Source organism: Phaseolus vulgaris, chromosome 1, assembly GCF_000499845.2.
Source record: "Phaseolus vulgaris cultivar G19833 chromosome 1, P. vulgaris v2.0, whole genome shotgun sequence".
Lineage (NCBI taxonomy): Eukaryota > Viridiplantae > Streptophyta > Magnoliopsida > Fabales > Fabaceae > Phaseolus > Phaseolus vulgaris.
Window position 1 is genome coordinate 27,808,843 of NC_023759.2, and position 6,664 is coordinate 27,815,506.

Here is a 6,664-nt window from a genome sequence, read left to right on the forward strand (position 1 = left end):
AAAAAGATAAAAATGGAAGAGGAGAGAGAGACTAAATAATAAATTATTATAGAAGAACCAGCAGAAAGAAAAAAAGATAGAAAAGGAAAAGAATAGGGAGACGTAAATAATAGATTATTATAGAAGAACGAACCGAAAAAAAAGATAGAAAGGGAAGAGGAGACAAAGATGTAAATAATAAATTATTATAAAAAAACGAACCTGTACCGCCCTGGTAGTCGGGAGTAATGACGTGGCCTCGAGCTATTAGATAGGCGTGTTGGACGGGACACCTGGTTAGCAGAAGGGAAGGAGGTCGGGGGGTTTGCGTAGTCGCCAGTTATTAAGTTGGCGTGCTCCGATCTCCAGCACACCAGAACCGGCGGTCACCGGGTTAAAGATGAAGTCGCCAGATGTAAACCCAGGCGACCAAGTGATTAGAGATCGCCGAAACAAGGACATCGCCGGAGATGAAGGCAGATAGACATTTCCCAGCTGGCCAGAGGATGAGGTCGGGGGACAGCTTGCTTGAGCATACACGGTGAAACAGGTGGTGCAGATCATGAAGGCGGCCGGCGAGACCACAGGGAAGGTGTGTACGAAGGTACCTTAACTCGCCAATCCAGAAGAGATCGCGCTCCAAGACAACTATGCACTGAGTAGTATCATGCATAAGTAACTTAGCCAAAGGAGAGTCAGAAGTAACGCCCAAGTCAAGGATGCTCCAGATGATGGCACGTGTACAGCTGGATGCGAGCCACGTGTCCAGATGTGTAACTGCCAGGAGAGAGAAAGTGTCCAGGTATATAAGAGTTTCCAACGAACTTCTGAGGTACGCACGTTCAGATTGTCTTCTTTACGCTTGCGAGTTCTTGAGTATATTGAGAGAGAACTGGTTCACGGTCCCTCAGAGTTCTTGAGTGTTACTCTTAGTAATTGGTGGTTCAGTCGCTGACTTGGGCGTTGGAGTGCGATCGGCCGCAGCGGCGCCGTTTCGTCTTTTGCAGGTTCTTGAGGTGGATCGCGGTGAAGGACGGAGGCAAACACGGCGCATACGTCGATCAAAGTTCGACGAGGCAAGGCTCCAGCGTTTTGGCCAACAGGCAGGATCAGAACCGAAACAAAAAAAAAATAGAAAGGGGAGTTGTTATGGCATTAGTAAGCGGCAGTAGCATGCACCGATTGGAGAGGAGTAGCGTGCACCAATGATCGAATCAAGGAGTTGCGCCTGTCTCCCTTTCAATTAGGTGTCTGACTCAGTGATGGTACCTCTGAATTGCATATGTTAAGCCTTCTTTCCAATAACTCCATCAGAACCATTCTTCGTCTTCGTCACTCTCCGTTAAGAGGAAACATACTAACAAAAAGAAGGAACATATAGAAGAACACTTCTCTTTCTTTCGCCTTCTTCTTATTCTCCAAAAGTAAAAGTAATAATTTATTCTGAGAAGGTTGGGTGTTAGTGACTTAAAATAAGGAGTTAAAGGGGAGCACTATTAAAGGACTTAAAATAAGGAGTTAACAGTTAAAGGGGAATCGTGGAGGTTAACCCAAGAAGTGGGGAGTTAAAATATTTATGAAAGAAGTTAAAAAGAAGATGTTACATTTCAAAATTGTTGCCACTACTTTGGCCACTACTCACGTTTCCTAATATTTGTTTCTCTCTCATAATTTTAAAATAAATCATATCTTTCAATTCAAAACCGATAATCTATTTCAAATATTTTTAAAAAGTAGAAAATGACGCAATAACCAAAATAATGAAATAAAACGAAATATTAATCTAAGGATAAAATATAAAAAAATTTGAGAGCAGTTAAAGAGGGAATCCCCTTTATATATAGGTATAGATTATTATTATTATTATTATTATTGTTAGTAGTAGCGGAACCATTGTATATTTTATTTTGTTTTAATTTATATTTATATTATGTATTCAATTATTTATTTTTATTATTCATCGAGTTAAATGTGAAATACATGTCAATCTTATTTTTCTATAAATTTTTCTTTATTTAGATAGTTTATTCGTTTTTTATTGAATGATTATTTTTCATCTTCTATTTGTAATATTCCGTCTTCAAGTTAATCTTTTTAGTGTTGATTTTTTATTTTTTATATTTTTTATTTTATTATGTAATCTATTAAAATGTAGAAAAATAATAAACATTAGAAAAATTATTTAAAAGATTTTAAAATATAAATATAGTTATTAATGAAAGATATATTAAGAAATATTGATAATATTTAAAGAACGCATTTCTAGAGTTTTAATATAAGTTATTAATTATTTAAGAAAAATAAATAAGTTAGAAGATTGTTTATATGATAGAATATCCTGCAAAACAAAATGAAAGTGAAATGCGTACTTTAATGAAACCTAACCTTCATACCAAACTTATATTTAATGTTTATCGGAAAGATTATTAATAATTTTTTTTCATAAAAAAGTGAAATTCTAATTTTTTTTCTCTCTTAAATATTTTATATGTAATTTTTATTTATTATTTTTGTTGAATTGTTTAACATGGCAGAAAATGAAAAACTTAGTAAAAGTAATACATTATTCTTTTATTCAAAGAAATTTATATAAAAAATAAATTTTTTAAATGGTACATTTTTTAATATTTTTCTTAAAGAGATTCTAAATTTGTAAATCTAAATATGAAGAATTAAAATTTTATAATATAAATTTATAGTTGACAAAGGTATTCATAAGGATTTATTCTTAGAGTCTTTTGTGAAACTATTTCTAAATACAAAATTTATTTTGACAAAATGCAACAAAAAAACTTGTAATTTTGTTATGCAAGTTTTTAATAATTTTGTTTTTGTTTTTGTAATTTTATCTACCATGAAACAAAATAACCATCCGGTTTAAAAAATATAAACTTAAAAATTAAAAGAGAAAAATAAATTTATCTTTGTTTTCTAAAAGAAAAATAGAAAACAAAAATAATTTATAATTGTCCTATTATTCATTATCTTCTTTTAATCTATCTTTTATATATCTATAAATAAATTTTAAGAATTTTCTTTTAAAATATCAATAATTAAAAAAATATATATTTCCCTTCCAACTCTACATTAAGTATTTCAAGCAAATAAATTTTTGTTATGGTTTGATGGTTAGATGAGTAGAAGAAGGTGGTTTGGGATGAATGACAATAAAACCTGCCTTTCTAATTTGTTGCACATTTTGAAACATTTAATGTTGGTAGGGTTGTGATCAATCATATAATTCTAAGAGTAGTTTAGTATTACTATAGAGATATTTGGGGATAATAAAGTAAAACACTTTACATGAAAATGTGTCTCTCAATATAGTATCCACCACCCATAACTAAAAATCAAAGGATAACAAATTCCGATGCCACTAAACATAAAAGAAAAACAATCAATGAGTGGAATAATCTGTCTACCAGGAAGATGATGTGGATGGGGACAATCTTCTAGATGTAAGTTTGTTTTTCTCTATGCAAAACTTGGATTGATATAGTTTGAATAATTTTTTGAATATCCCAAACAATATATCATTTTCGTATAGCAATGTAGTGGTGGTGTTTCAATCCTTGGTTCCTGATCCGGTCGGTCATCGGTAGTCGATGACGTCAGCAACAAATAGCCACGTGAACCGATCTTAGCGGAACACGTGAGCCAGGGAAGCAGATCAGTCATTGAGAAAGTCACCCAGAGGGTGATCGGTGATCGGGGGGGTGGTCAGAGAGGGTGCGCGATCAGCGCCTAGGTGAGCGCCCGGGAGCAGAGGGCGAAACGTACTCGTGAACCGATCGGTCATCTGGTGAGAGAGATGATCATCGGTCATCGGTGTATCGTCATCGGGTGTGATGACGTAGCATGAGGCAACCTTGTTGGCGTGCTTGAGAAGGACACGTGGTAAAGGAAGAGTAAGTGAGAGAAGGCGTGTGGCTCAGGAGTTGATGAAGTCGCTGCTCGCTGGAGTGGTGGCGTTCTCCGGTTTCTAACACACGTAACCGGTAGTCGCCAGAGTTGTAACGTGATCGCCGTATGTGAAGATAAGAAGATCAGGCGGTTTGCACATCGCTGAAAGAGGCAGGCGGTTTACACATCGCCGAGTATTCAGGAAGGCTTATTTAAGGCTTCCAAGAGGTACAGGCGTGAAGGACGAGTGGCATGTTTGTCACATAGCAGCGGAGGTTGAGGCTATCAGATGATCACACCCTAGCATAAGGACTGGTTGAAGGCGCAGTTCTCCAGAGCATTCATGGTGTAGTACTGAAGCAAATAGCACTTGTGGCAGGCGGGACCACGGAGGAGGCGTATGCGGTGGCACCCAGTACTCGCCCAGTAGAGGTCGCGCTCCAGAGCAAGCTACGTGCTAAGTTATTCCCTGCGAGGATAACTTAGTCGCATAAGCAAGAAGAGTAGAAGTGACGCTCAAGTCGTAGAAGCTCCAGATGGTGACACATGTACAGCTGGATGGTAGACACGTGTCCAGAAGTGTAACCGTCAGGAGAGAGAAAAGGCTCAGGTATATAAGGGATTCAAAACAGATGTTTGAGGTACGCTTTCAGAACGATTTTCAGTACACTGAGATTCACTACGCACGGTTCCTTGAGTTGAGATATTCTCTCTGAGTTTTTGGTGATTCCTCCACTGACTTGGGCGTCGGAGCGAGATCAGCCGCAGTGGCGCCACTTTTTTTTCTTCAGGTTCTTGCGAGGAATTAAGGCGTGAAGAGCAAAAGCTAACGTGGTGCGAAGCTGATCCAGAGGAGAGATCTTTGACGTGGCAAGACTCTTGCACTCAAGTCAAGCAGCAGGATCAGTTCCCATCAGATGACTCTAGTTCGTTTCGAGGTTTCTTATCGAAGCTTTTTGGTGGGTTCGATCATTTGCAAAAAAACGAATGACAAAAGCGGACCTGATTTCGTCAACGATGCAGTCTAGGAAGTCGAAACCGAACCGAGATTGGAGACAGCGGCGAAGACAAACGCTTTGAGGAAGGTGGTTATGGAGACACACTTTGAGTATTGAGGGAAACATTATTGTTGTTGTTGCACATTTGAATCTTCCTATTGTATTAGAAAGCGAGAGTGTGTGAGCAAAATAAAACCTAGTGAAGAGGACACAACAAATATCTTTAAGTTTAAAAATAGAGACTAAAATGAGTTTAAATAAAACAAGTAACGTACCAATCCCTCCACTCTCTCCACATCTAACAACCATTAAGAAACAATAAATAAAAAACTGAAAAATAAAAATAAAAAAACCATTTTTGTTAACTTTGCTCCCTTTCTTCCTGTTCCGACCAGTTGACCTGGGTCGTCTCTACGAGTGGCTTGTCCTCACGAACTGGAGCACCTTCGTTCTGTCTTGTCTATGAGTACCTGAAAAAGAAGAACAAAGGGGCGCCCTCGCGGCCGTTTGCACTCCGACGCTCAAGTCAGCCAGCGAGAAACATCAAACGTGACGCACCCCCATATCGGAGCACTTGAACGAATGCTTTGAGGGTGGTCGAAAACTTTACTGAAGGACTAAAACTGTGTTGCCCTAATTGCCTTGTGCTCACAGTTGGGTGCGCCGTCAAGAACAACTAGGGTTTAGGGCTCTGTGTCATTATCAAAAGCGTACCTCTGCAGACTCTGTTAAAGTTACCTTTGTAGCTAGGTTTCTTCTCTCTCCAGGCTGTTATGCTTTTGGACGCGTGGCTCGCATCTAGCCCTGCACGTGTCGCCATCTGGGCTGGGATAGCAGGTAGCGCCTAGCCCTACACGTGTCGTCATCTGAGCTAAGGTAGATTGAGCGTCATTTCTCCATCGCTCCCAACCCATCCACCGATCGGCGACTATGCCCACTTCCGAGCCATTCATCTTTTCTAGCCTACGCGTTCCATTGAGCACACCCCACTCAAGCACGTGCAAGACACGTCATCACGCCTGATGACCTGGTCGGTACACAGCCCATGGGCTTCCCTTATCTGGAGTGCAATGTATAATCTTATGGCCACTTGGGCTCTAACTTGAGCGCTGTATCTCTCGCGCCATCACTCCGTGGGTGCCCCTTTGACTCGACCATTTATTCTGTGCGGAGGGTCCCACAGTGCCGCCACCCAACTTTAGGGCGATGTCTACACTCGGCGACGTCTTACTCGGCGACGTCTTACTTCTGCGCGATGCTTCTCTTGGGCGATGGGCGATGATCCATCTTGGCGGTGGCACATCTCGGCGATAACCGATCATTTATACTGCAGAACGCCGCTTCTACATACGGCGACTACGTTGACTTCTTGACCACCTACCTTTCTCTTGTCCACGTCATCACACCCGATGACCTGGTCGGTACACTTCCTATTGTTGCATTAAAATAAGGAATTAAAGGAAGAGCGAAGAGTCAGCATATAAAACATGTATAATAGTATTAATTTAAAAATTAAAAAATAATTTTATTTTAAAGTAATTTATATGAAATGACAAAATACTCCATTGTACTAATAAAATGAGATATATTAAATAAGAATATAATTAGAAAAAATTGTGTACACAAAAAGTTATAATGGAAAATTTTGTTTATATACGTATCACTAGTGCAGAAAGACAAAAAAGGGCGTCTTATTTAGTGCGCTTTTATGAACAGACGCACTCTTAAAAAAATGGTGTCATTTTTTGAAATTAAATTCATTTACAAATGCGGCTATTTGTAAT